A 14,454-nucleotide genomic window follows, 5' to 3' on the forward strand; every position below is an offset into this window, starting at 1 on the left:
ACTGGGGACTGCTGGTGAAGTAATAGTAATTAGAAGAATGATAAATCTATCTAAATAGATATTTACCTGTTGCCTTACTGGAAACTGCTAGTGGAGTAATAGTAATTAGAAGAATGATAAATCTATCTAAATAGATATTTACCTGTTGCCTTACTGGGAACTGCTGGTGGAGTAATAGTAATTAGAAGAATGATAAATCTATCTAAATAAGTATTTACCTGTTGCCTTACTAGGGACTGCTAGTGGAGTAATAGTAATTAGAAAAATGATAAATCTTTCTAAATAGGTATTTACCTGTCATGACTAATTCTATTAATTGAAGTAACTAATTTCATCTATAAGTGAACAAACTTTTTCCCGATCTTGGAAAATTAGCACCGAGTTGTTGTTAGTATCGTTGACACCGAATTATTTATTTCTGTAAGATATCCGGAACCCATAAAAATCTCATTTGGGGAACACTTTATATGCAAATTACCTATATAACCCTATCACACATTGGGTCTTCAAGATTTGGAACACATGGAATGATGGCTTCTAAACACGAAAACAGCAAAAAGTGAAGATAACATCCAATGTTAATTAAATATGGCATGTTCTTAATGACATCACCAATATGATGAGTTCAGTAAATGTTGCCGACTTGGCCTACCTAGTACAGCCAACCTTAATATTTCTTCTAGACACTGGTTGTTCGCTATATTTTGCCATTGAGTAGCCTATGTTACAGTTAATACCAAAATACTTATTCAATACAAAATGTACTTTCGCGGGGTTCCTTAAAGTGATTTGTTTCGAGAGTAAATAAAATGAAAATAAAGAGTAACAAATATTTTTATTTCTTGCTTTTGAAGTTCATTTGTCAAGTCGAGTGCATAATTGTTCTCGCTGTTCATGGCATGCGCACGTTTTACTGACATCACGACAGTACAAATTGCAACGTTAAGCATCCCTTACGTGACGTCATTTTTAGTGTCTACTGACTAACTGACAGACAACACACTACAGGTTAAAACAGGTGATCCCTCTAGGCTGCTTTAGGCGCCCTTTCGGATAAATAATAATATTTTGATCTTTACTAATTTTAATTAAATGCCATGGAACACCCGTGTGGAAGTTAAGTTTATTTTGTTTATTGCAACAATCAACTAACGCTTATAACTTTTAAACCTGGTTTCTACTGTCAATGTTTCTACTACCTCGTTCGTTACCAGAAAGTTCTATTGTTATGCTTTGAAATGGGTCATTTTCATTTTGCATGATACCACGCAATCGGGAGATTAACTAATTTTTCATTGTGAACTCATTCAAATGACCCAACAAGAATAAGAAGCTTCTGAACTTGCACACTATCAGCCTTCTTTTGAGTTGTTTCAACTAAGAATTATAAAAAGCCATCACTACTCTCTTTACCATTCTCATGTATTAAATTTCTTCTTGATCCTGCGGAGCTACAAAGACTTCCCCGCTACTGATAGCCATCCTATTGTATAGTTTCTTTTTTTTTCATGCCTTTACTGCCTTTTTTTTTCTAGAAATTTCCACAAGCAAAATTGAGATTTTTACCAAAGAAAATAATTTATTTTTACAATTTCAACCCGATTCAGTATTTCAAAATTATCAGGTCGAAAACCAGTAACTTTTTTTTTTTCAATGAATGCAAAGATAACGTAAAAAACAAAATGTCTTTGACTAATTTCTATGTGAAAGCATGTTTCCAAAGTGGATTCTTTGAATATATTATAGAACACAAGATGTCGGTTCTAACAATACTAAATACATCTCACTATCCATTTGTTTTCGGACAGCCCTATATTTTGGGTTCAACGACCATATGCTAATGTGGAGAGAATGAACTTCTCTTTAATACATAATTATTATACTCTGATGTTTCGAGGTAAAATATTTTTCTGTTTTGCTATGTTTCTAAGCAAAGGGTTTTGGATATCTATTATCTTACAAATGAAGCGGACAGTGTTTTTTCTGTACTTTCTAATACATTATAAGGACGTCAACTGTCTAGTTATTGTGCTCCTACAACAACATTTCCGCTCATTTTCACCATATCGTAAGCCTGACTTATAACACGTCCTTATGTTTCCTGAACCACGTCTTTTTAGTGCGTACAATTCCGGAATGAACCATTTAGATATGTTTCAAAAGTGCATCCCCGTGTCGAATACGAACTGGGATCGTAATTAGATTTATATAAGGATTACGTGAATCCATTTTAGAACCTATATCCTTATATATACATGTTTTCTGAAAATAGACTGAGTATTGCTTACTCTGAAGAACAGTTTTGATTGTAAAAATGAAAGCAAAGTCATAAATTTTAACAAGTATTAAAATGTCAATTGCGTGTTTTTTCCATGAAGTGGAATAATAAGCTAACAAACCAGGGAAAATTTTGTGATCATAAACACTGGTTGTAATGTTTCATTCAGGCTGCAAATTTAGAATTCTAATGAATTTAATACACTAATGACTAATCAATCCTTTGAAAACGTTAAACATGTGCAACCATAACATTTTAGATATCAATCTCTGAATAAGTTTTAGCTGTTTCAGTGTACTTGCATTAATTCAAAACAGTTTTCCTACGTTTCTGTCCTTATTCCCGTTCTTGTCGATTGGGATAATGAATTTACAAAAATAATAGTTGAAAATATTACACTAAAGTCATGAATGTAGACCTATATGTATACATACATATATCAGTTAATTACACTTTTTTATTTCCTTGTCAGTTATTACTTGTCAATATACAAAATTAAATATTACTGCGATAATGTAAAATTGGACACAGCGAAACTTTTAGCGAGACATAACTAAACAACAACACTTTTTAGGTTATAGTTTGTTATGTTACTTCATTCATCCTCTGGATTCCCTATTGAATACAACCGCTAATAAAAATAAATAAAACAAGATAGTGGCAAATGTATTCAATTTCTTTGGGTCGGGCGTAGCCCAGTGGATATGTGCCAAGACTGTGAGTCTGGGGGTTATTGGTTGACGTCCCGTTGTCGTAAAATCACGATCTGCCCTTTGAGGTCGTGGGTTTGCCCTAAGACTGACGATCATATTATATTGTTTTGGTCAGACAAAAATACCCCAAGAATTGGCAATGGGTACTATTGACTAACTTCTTTCCCTCTAGTCTATAATGTCAACAACACTAGAAACCAGATAGCCCATTGTGTAGCTTGGTGCTTAATTACAGACATACTATAACTTCAAAATAAGAGATGGCTTTGCGCAAATAGGTATTGTGTAGCTCTGGGCGAAGATGCTAAAGAAACATTTTTACTTTTCTGTATTTTATATCAAACGTAAGTCTAATTTCCAAACTTTCTGCTGATAGATTATCTACATTTACGAGTAGGTTTGTTAATCAAGTGTTTCTTACTTAATTACTGAAATAACCTTATAGACTTGCACGAAACTGATTTGAAATATCTTAGATACATTGCCCAATTATATACATAGTACTTACTCCTATTAACGAATATATTTTCCAAACATAATTAGATATATCTAATTATACCGTTTTTATTCTATACATGATAACATTCATTTCTTCAATAACGTAAGAAATTGAAGATAAGCTCCAATCAAATACCGCTCTTTCAAGACAAGTTACGATTCTTCAGCAGTATAATTATGTTTAGTCATTTAATCGTTAGATATTGGTGAGGCCTCTCTCACGTAAGATGTCATTGAAGAAATATAGTCTACAATCATTTGGTACTGTTTTGAAGTTAACTGTGTAGAGGTTCGACAACACCTGTAGGCAATGTCCTCCCTGTTTCTGCTTATGGAATGATTGTAACGTGGTTAACGCATGTACTCCGGAAGAGATGATGCTATTGTGTTTCCTATGTGGTTTTCAACTTTCACAGTTTCATTGAGACATTTATTCAACTTAAACCAGTCACATCTGCCTTAGACAACCATTATATGCATTCATTCACTTTGATTTTTAATGTTAAATAAAGATTAAGTCTCACTTTGTTTTTAAACAGTGTTTGGAATTTCTTTTCAACTCAGTCAGAAATTAATGTCGTCCTCACTATTGATTGTGGTTATTATTCTCATATGTAAGGCAACCAGTGCTACAGAGAAAATTATAGTACTAATTTTGATCGCCGCTAATTCTTTAACTTGTGTGTAATGTAACACTCCGATGATATTATTTACTTGAAAACAAAATTAGCTTATAGATAAGTTTCAACCACAATGCCACCAGATGCTGTATTTAATGAAGAACTGTTATACGTTATACATTATTCATCTTCTCATATATGCCCATTAAAACCTCCATTAATTTATCAATCCTTCGAGAATAAAACATGATGAAATTAATAGTCTTTATAATATTTTGCTATACTTCATCTGACTTCAGTTTGATCGTCTTAATCCTCAAACTCCAGTGTATAACTTTACCCAAGTAATTTTATGGGTTACAGTGAATTTGCATCTTAATTTTTTCTTAATCTTTAAAGAGCTTAAAACCATTTTAACTCATCTGTCATGGTACTTGTATTTAAATACAAAAACTGATAGATATTTTTAATCTTAATTCATTTTTATCAAAGTAATTACAAGCTTAACACATTATTCAGAATAATAATGCCACATTCAATCTTATTAGGATAATATAAACGTCTGTCACTAAGATACGTAAACAGTAATATAAATATGATCAAACTTATTAAATCAAAATCACACGATAATGAAATATAGAAACATAATTATCAAGTTAACGTAAATATGTTCTGAAGTGTACTACCTAAACTGACATGAAACCTTGCAATTTATTTCCATGTATATGTTTTTCGTTTACACTTATTTGCAATTAACTTCTTTTAGATTCACCAATAGCTCAGCTTGAGGGCTCATAACGCTAGAATTTGTGGTTTGGTCCTCACACTGACACAGGGCAGATAACTCATTATGCAGCTTTGCGTGAAAATAAAACAAACAGACACCATTTTTTATAAATAACGCTCTTAGTCAATATACAAATGAAATGTATAAGCATTTTGGGCACGCTAAAATAAATACCAATAACCGAAGCTAGTACAGTTACATCCTAAAACAATGATAACAGTAACTACCTCAATTCTAATAATGACACTGGATCTCTTATACTTATTTAACTGTTAAGCAAATGACGGTCTGGCATGGGCTGGGGGTTAGGGCGCTCGACTCGCAATCTGAAGGTTGCGAGTTCTAATCCCCATCCCACGAAACATGCTCGTTATTTCAGTCGTGGGGGCGTTATAACGTGACGGTCAATCCCACTATTCGTTGGTAAAGGAGTAGCCCAAGAGTTGGCGGTGGTTGGTGATGACTAGATGCCTTTCACTGTTAATGAGGGACGGCTAGCGCAGAAAGCCCTCGTGTAGCTTTGCGCGAAAATTCAAAACAAACAAACAAATCAGCAAATGTCTATTTAACTTTTGTTTTAAAACATGTTCCTTGGTCATTAATAAATCAGAATAGAGAACGTATAGCCACAACTGGATATTTGTATCTCGTTTTTCAGCTAATGAGGTATAAGCATCTTTCTTCAAATATATATTGCGAACCGTGGTGTCTGTCCGAGAGTTCGTCTGTTTCCCGTTTGAAAAGCTGCGCACGCAGGCAAAGCTCAACATTCACCTTTGAAATGACGGGTGAAGAGGCAACATTTTATTTCGCAACAGGATATTCTACACCAATTGTTAGGAATCAATCACACTATCATTCACATTTTAAAATGTGACGTAACTTAACAAATAAAAATCTAGATTTACCATATGTTATTGTTGAGCGGATCTTAGCATGATTGAAATGCTCAACAATTACTTTATGTGGTGGGCGGTATAAGTAGCTCAGAGCTTTGGCTCTGAGCGAAACCAAGAGTGCAACACAATTAACCATCTTAAAGTTCATGAAATAATTTAAATTGATAGATTAACTTCAACTTTTATCATCACTGGGGACGGGTACTTTTGCTTTTGTTGAGACTGTGTTGGAATGTTTAAATAATCTTGTCGTATAAGTGAATGCAAACAATAGTTATGGAAAGTTTAGATAGCAAAAAGCATTTGCCAACTTCTTTTATGAGTATAAAAATCAAGGGTACTTAAACCTGATTTCTAAATGAATCATTTATCAGAAACCATGGAAGAAAAAATATATTTAATAGCAGATATCATTTGGCTATAGAATATGTGATCAGAGAAATGCAAACTCGTCAGAGAAACTAAGAAAAAATATATTTCCATTAAAGATTATTCTAATATACAAGATCGTCTACTGACTAAAGTGATTAAGTATCCAGTAAGGCTGATAGAAAAGATTGGTTTAATTTTCCTATTCCATAAACACAAATTCAAAAAGAGATTCACGAATGATGCAGTCTGTGAAACAATTATTTACCACCTGCTAAATCCATCGAGTAGAAAGAGGGTGAAAGTAAGATATCAAAATCCAATGTATCAAAAGAAGAATATCCAGCAAGTGATCATGATATTTGAAACTATATCGAGTAATAAAATGAACAAGTATACTATAAGCAGATAACGGCTGTTTATTATATAACTATTTCAGGTAGCCTACTCGAAAACTTGTAATAATCTGTCCAATTAAAATTAAAATTTAGACGATCTTTATTAAAAGGTAAAGAAAAATGGCTAACCTTTATTCAATGTATTCTATTTCAGATAGATTTTACCATCGTGTCTTAAACTGAATATATTTAACAGGATCAAAGTGCTTTATGTACCCAGACTGATTCAATAGAGAGTGTTGTATTTCTATTTGCAGAATGACGTATTCACGTGTTTTTCGCTAACACTTCCAATATGGCTCTTTTCCTTCTCGATCAAGACGATATTGTTCAATCTGTTCTTCACGGAAATCTGACGAATGTACACGATCCTCCATCTCGAGTCGTCAAAATCTTTGTGAGCACCACGAAATCAGGTGAGAAGTTAGTCCTCACTATATAAATTTCATCACTGTGTAATCGTATTCTACTTTAAGTTTCAAATAGAAGCTTCTAATGTATTTATAAGTCAAACAGTTTCCTAATATTTAATAAGGACAAACAATCCGTTGTAACCTTACAATGTAAAAAAAAAAAGAGTCACGTGACACTGTTACCGAATAGCCTTAAAAATGAGTAGCAAGTGTAACAAATAAAATATTATCAGCATTTTAATTTTATAATCTTTTCTTGCAGTCTTCCTCCTAGCTTCCATAATTCATGAAACCTTTCGATTACTTACTTCAATTTGAAAATATCAATACGGATTCTGTTTTATAGAAATTTGGTTTTATACCTTTATTTCAAATTCCACAGAGATGCCCGCAGCGACTCAGTGGTACGTCAGAAGCATTATAAGGTTAAAATGAGTTTCAATACCCGTGGTGGGCAGAGTAAAGATAGCCCATTGTGTAGCTTTGTGCACAACAGCAAACAAACATCCCATAAAATATTTGTGAATTAAACAATAACACTTAAATATCTTGACAAGAAGATATTGTGCATAATATTTAAGCTGGATTCATATAACTATTCTGTACTTATACAAAGTATATTAGTTCAATTAGGACCAAATTTCGGTATGTTCATGTATAACTTCAGTACCAAACAACTTCTACATGGATATGTGAACCCTAAAATATTAATTCAAAGCAATAAAGCACTTCACAAAATTCAACAAGTGCGTCTTCCTCTCCCACCTTTGTCACATAAACTTACCAAATAACCAAGGATCTCTCTTCTTCGTTGAACTTAATGCCATTAGTATGTATTCACTCCCACCTTTGCTAAGTTTAAGTATCTTCTTTCTTTGCTACACTTAATTCTATTAATAGCCGTTCCTGCTCTTTCTTTGTTACACTTTATTCCATTAATAGTGATTGCTCTCCCTATTCTTTGCTACCCCTAATTCCATAAGTACTCATTCCTCTCCTACCTTTGCTTCACTTATTTTTATGAGTAGGCATTCTTCTTCTACTTGTGATGTATATAAACATATCCTTTCTTTGCTACACATAATTCCATGTGTATTTGTTCACCTCGCACCTGCAATAAGTCTAAAACTACATAAGAAACTTCTCTCTCTCTTCTACAACATGCTAATTTTAAACTAATAATCAATTCTTTTTGAGTGCGCTGTCATCTGCTTTCTTTGTTATTATTAACTAAACCAGTGGTGTTTTCTCTTTGAGTACCAAACGTATAATTCTATCACTTAAACTCCCCTAGTAACAAGTCTTTTTCTTTACCTGTGACGTACAAGTATTAACCTGTTTCTTTAACTTAAAAATAGCAACAGTACTTGAGTAGCCAATACAGCATAAGGTAACTAAATATAAATGAAAAACAGGAGATTCCTTAGTAGACGTCTGATAAACCATCAACAGCACGCAAGGCTCTTCTTTCTACAGGTCTATTGTTTGTGGTTTTAACAAATGTGTTGAACATACAATATTATTTTTAAAATGCATGTTATACCATCCTGAAGAAAGTTGTGTTAAAGGCTTAATAACAGGCAGATTGAAAAGACCAGGCTGAGCTTAATATTCTCCGATAATTTTAGGCAATGGCACAGATATATATATCGTTAAGATAACAATGATTATTGTTATGACACCATCAGTTCTTTAAAGATATTAATATGATTTTGCCCCTCGTAGGTATGGTGAGCTGTGAAATATTTAAAGCGAATATAAATAGCTAAACACTTTGTTACAAAAGGCAAAAATTAATGGAAACGAGTGCTGCTATTCTTGGTTTAGTGCAAGCATGTTCTTAGTTAATATTTTTTAAAAGTATTATTAATATTTTGCCATTACAAATAATTGTTTTCATATTAGAAAATATGAGTTTTATTTGAAAAATACTCAATATTTGAACTATAAAAATTAATGTTTACTTATTTTAAGGTTGCCTCTTTACATAATTTACATTTTAAATTTGTATGTGTGGTAACGGAATGATCCATTCTCGATATAAAACTAAATGCTATTGACTTATTACAGTAGAAAACCAATCTAGCTTCTAACAACCATACCTGTAATCGCGTGCATTAGACCTCGTGGAATCGATACTATAAGTTGTAGTCACATATTTTTCAAAGGTCACACTAACCATGGTAACAGATTGTCTTGAAAAAAATGAAGTGAAATTGAATAAAATACATTTCTTGTATTGTGTCTTTGGAAAGGACGTGTCGCCTAAATATCTTTCGAGATAAACAAAATATGATCTAATTGGTTTATAGAGAAAAAAGCAAGAAATTTAGATTGTATATTAGATAATTCTTTATCTTTAAAAAATTGTACTTCGTAATAGAGCAATGCTCAAAACTGTTTTGGTATAATGAATATCCTAAACTCTTTTCTTAGAAAAGGGAGAGAGACAACAATCTACCGGAAAATATAGCTCTTGTCCAAAAATGCTAAAGTAATTTATGGTTTATATTTAAAAACTTCTTTTTGCGAAACATAGAAAGTCATCTTATCACTATTTTTCTTATACAAAGCTTAACATTGACCAACTATGTTGTCGTGTTTATCTGTGGCATCCGTATATTAGCTTGTTTTTTTTTCTTCTTGTATGTTAAGAGTAGTAATCAGGTATGCTGATATCTATCAGGAAGTTAAAAGTATATGAAAATGAAAATTCTGGAAATATTATAAACAGAGCAATTTTGAAAAACAAGCAAACATAAACGAATCAATAAAACAAGAATCGTTGTTCACATAATAACGCAGTGTAAGTATTTACTTACTGGTTTCAATCTCGTTAAATGATTGCAACTGGCTGCTGGGGTGAAGAGAAGATTTTTTAAAACCCCCGCTAGAACGAGGACCTAAACAAGAATAATGAAATACCACACTTATAAACCACATTGGAGTTCTAGTATCACAATATATTAGATTACCAAAGTCAATGAATATTTCAAATAAACATATTTAAGGGATATAAATCCCCTACTCATGCTAACTTGAATGGGTCTCTGTACCACCACTTCAGGAACTGAAACAGAAATAGAGCAAAGCAGGTACAAGATTCTATAAAATAAGCATTGTGGTATGTAACATTTCATAGAATAAAAGATTCACCTTTCACCTAGGCTCCGTCAATCCAGTGCAGGGTGTAGCCCTCTTTCAGACTTTTTCATTTTGTCCTAGTCTTGGCTTCTCTCGTCCATAACGGTCCTGCGTATCTCTAATATCATCTCTACGACGCATCTTTTGTCTTCCTTTTGATCTTTTCCCTTATTTGCCTTACTGTTGTTCATATTGTTAATTATGTCATATGTTCTGCCCATTTCCGTTTGCTTACACCAATAAACGTGTGGAAGGAACATAGGGAACACGTCCTTTGCTTTTCTCTGATTAGCTTGTTTGATATTTTGTCTTTTAATCTCATGCTAAGGAGTTTTCTTTGGTTGTTTGTTTTTTCATCACACTTTGTGTGATTCTTAAATTGTTTCGTACTTGTTTCATGGTCGACCAGTTCTGACAGCCATGTGTCATTGTTGGTATATGCACTTGTCAAATAATTTCCTTTTAAGTGATATTGATAATCTTTTATCTGAAAATATTTCTCTGTATCTTCAAAAAAAGTTCCATTCTGCTTATATTCTTGTAAGCACCTCTACCTTGAGTTTATCAAACTTTTTAAATTTGGGCCAAAATATTTGTATTGCTTCATCCTTTCAATAAGTTCTTTCACTGTCATGATGTCATTGTCCAAGCCAAAATTTGTCATATATTTTGTTTTACATTTTTGCATTTTAAGTCCCCTCTCCATTTCTCTTGCTTTCAAGGAACTGTTTATTTACCATTTTTGACAAAAGTCCGTAAAAATTGCAAAATCTGCAAATCTCAGATTGTATAACATTTCTCTGTCTATGTTAACTCCTTCATTTTCCTGTTTTGTATATTTTTTTATATTTCTTCTAAGATGGCGCTTAAAAGATTAGGTGAAATCAGGCCTCGCTATCGACAGGTAAAATATTAATATAAGATTCATCAGGATGACGCTAACTACATTCAGAATAACTACAAGATACATTCTATACTCATTATGAAAGGATGAAATATATCTATACATCACATAAGCAACTACAATGTTCACACACACACACACACCTATATATATCATGGTGTGTCTATACAGAGTGTGTTTAATGTTTGAATTTCTGAGTTAACATGGGGAATCGACCGAACTATCGTTAGATATATTATAGTATGACTAGACGATATTATCATGAAATTTCTTAGACCTTTTCTTCCAAGCTTTCAGTCCCTAAGCCTCTAACAAATACAATTATTCATCGAAGACTCCAGCATAAAAACCGAATACTCACAATAAATACATGTTTTAACATTTTACATAGAGGATGCAACTGTATGTTAATTTATCGCTAGGCTTTTCTGATTGTTATGTTTGACTCTTGCGGATTTCTCCCAAACCACATCCTATATCTAAAGAATAATCACATTATTCAGAAAATGCGGATATTATTAATATATTTTATATTCGCTCTATGCGCAAAATTCAAAAAAGGAGACTCTAGATTTTGTAACCTGTTATTGTCTGTCATCGATGGTTCTGGAAAATGTAAAGTTACAAAAGATGATTATGTTTGTATATTTATATAAAATATTCTTATCTGAAAATTTCCAGTTGAGTCGTTAATCCGAAGTTTAGTTAGTTATAAAAATATTTGTATATCTAAAAAAATAATGGCAATTATTAAATTTGCGTGATGTGGTTGTATTTGTTGTTTTAAAGAGCGAGTTATACAGTTCACGTTGGCTTTACACATTTTCATGGAGAAAGCCTAAAAAATTCAAATATAATGAACTGAGAAATTTAGGAAATATATGTTTTTTTCAACCAAAAACATTGCTATTTTTGTTTTACACATAGAAAAATTAAATCTTATTTTAAAAATGTCACGAGACATATGGTAGGGTTGGGACTCAAAATAACTTTGTTATATTTGAATTACGTATTTTTATATGACATTTTACCTTCTTATGTGGACCATTTTTACCTTTGTTACTCCACAAGTTGTTCTATTTTATCTTCTTATGTGAAACATTTGCATCCTTGTTACTTCACAAACTGTTCAATTTTATCTTCTTATGTGGACCATTTTTACTCTTGTTACTCCAAAAGTTGTTCTACTTCATCTTATGTGGAACATTTTTTTCCTTGTTACTTCACAACTTGTTCTATTTTGTCTTATGTGGAACATTTTTCCCTTGTTACTTCATAAATTGTTCTATTTTATCTTCTTATGTGGACCATTTTTATCCTTGTTACTCCACAAGTTGTTCTATTTTATCTTCTTATGCGGAACACTTTTTATCCTTGTTACTTCACAAATTGTTCAATTTTATCTTCTTATGTGGACCATTTTTACTCTTGTTACTCCAAAAATTGTTCTATTTCATCTTATGTGGAACATTTTTTTCCTTGTTGCTTCACAACTTGTTCTATTTTGTCTTATGTGGAACATTTTTCCCTTGTTACTTCATAAATTGTTCTATTTTATCTTCTTATGTGGACCATTTTTATCCTTGTTACTCCACAAGTTGTTCTATTTTATCTTCTTATGCGGAATATTTTTATCCTTGTTACTTCACAACTTGTTCTATTTTGTCTTATGTGGAACATTTTTATCCTTGTTACTTCACAACTTGTTCTATTTTGTCTTATGTGGAACATTTTTTTCCTTGTTACTTCACAACTTGTTCTATTTTGTGTTATATGGAATAATTTTTTCCTCGTTACTTCACAACTTGTTCTATTTTGTCTTCTTATATGAACCATTTTTACTATTGTTACTCCACAACTTGTTCTATTTTGTCTTCTTATATGAACCATTTTTACTATTGTTACTCCACAAGTTGTTTTATTTATCTTTTCCCTCTCCTTGCAGAATAGCAGGAACTCGACGCTGTGCAAGTGCACATCTGATACCGTGCACCAAATGATATAATTTAACATTAGATGTTGCTCAGCTCTTACTTTTCATTTATTTTTCATCTCTAGTAACTGTTTCCATAGGAACAGCACAAAGTGGTGTGAATATAAGACTAAGGGGAGAAGCGAAAAAATTACACTGACAAGAAAAATCACAATAGATCTGAGAAAGAAAAATACTATCTTAAAGAAAAGTTATAAAATAGGGCATAAGTTCGAATAAATGTCAAAACCGTTTAACTTAGAGTAGATGGATTTTATTATTTTCTATTTTAGTGTCTTAACAAAAATTGTTTCCGAGGAATTTAAGTTTGTAATGTGCCTCACTTTTACGTAATACTCCAAAAACATTTTTTCAAACACCTACAATATTTCCGCCAAAAATATCGTTCTATAAGTGCTCTGATCGCCTTACATTATAAATCTTAATTCATTCGTATTTTACCTGAATTTTAACACTTAACTGTATGTACGAAACATAAACGCAAATTTGATATAGGTTTTAAACTCTTAAGTCCCTCGGTGGATCATAAGTAAATTTACGATTCCTTGTGGTGGACAGAGCACTCATAGCTCATTGTATAGCTTTGCACTAAAATAACAGTGACAGCTCTATATATATCCAATTTTCTTTACTAAAATATATTTTCAATCAAATCTTTATTAGTTTTAATCGGAAGTTATGACTTTCTTGTATTATATTTGCTTTTGTTCAATCATAAAACTACATATGGGTTATCCACGTCGTGTCCACAGAATGGATCGAGTTCGGAATTGTGGTGTTATAAGCCTTCTAACTTGACGCTGAGACAACGAGGCATCTCAGTGAAATGAGGAGAGCTTAGATTTCGAAGTCTGATAGAATGATCGTTCTGTAACTACCACTTACACTTGTAATATATAAAACTTGTCATTTGATGCTTCAGGTGAAATCTGTTGATTTTTCCAAATGTTGGTTGTGGCTTAAGTTATTTGTTCGTAAGTTAAAACAAATAAAACAGGAAAAAATCGATCATAAATGGAACCTCATAATGTCTAAAAGCTTGTCAACTGAACAATTGGTCCAGAATTTGCATAAAATGGGCAAAACGGCATAAATAGAAGAAATAAAGTTGTGTGTGAAAAACACTTTCAGTAATCGAATGCTCTTACAAACAATATAATAATACGGAACAGATATTTAAAAAACACATATTAGCACAGTACACATGCTCTAAGAGCAGCACATTAACATAGTAGAAATGTTTTAAGAGTGGCATGGTAAGTGTACAGATGTTTTAATAGAAACACTATGAGTGAGAATGTTGTGTCATCAACATATATAAAGTAAAAGTCAATTTTACATAAAGTAGTATAATATGACAATTCCTATTGAATCAAATTTTGTTTTCGATTGTATACAACTAATGCTATATATATATATATATATATATATAGCATTA

General features: G+C 32.1%; 1 pseudogene; it reads left to right on the top strand.

Annotated features, from left to right (window-relative positions):
* LOC106461391 overlaps nucleotides 1-14,454 on the top strand; it is a 150,999-nt pseudogene that overhangs the window by 51,290 nt on the left and 85,255 nt on the right.

This window comes from Limulus polyphemus, unplaced genomic scaffold (assembly GCF_000517525.1).
Source record: "Limulus polyphemus unplaced genomic scaffold, Limulus_polyphemus-2.1.2 Scaffold950, whole genome shotgun sequence".
Taxonomy (NCBI): Eukaryota; Metazoa; Arthropoda; class Merostomata; order Xiphosura; family Limulidae; genus Limulus; species Limulus polyphemus.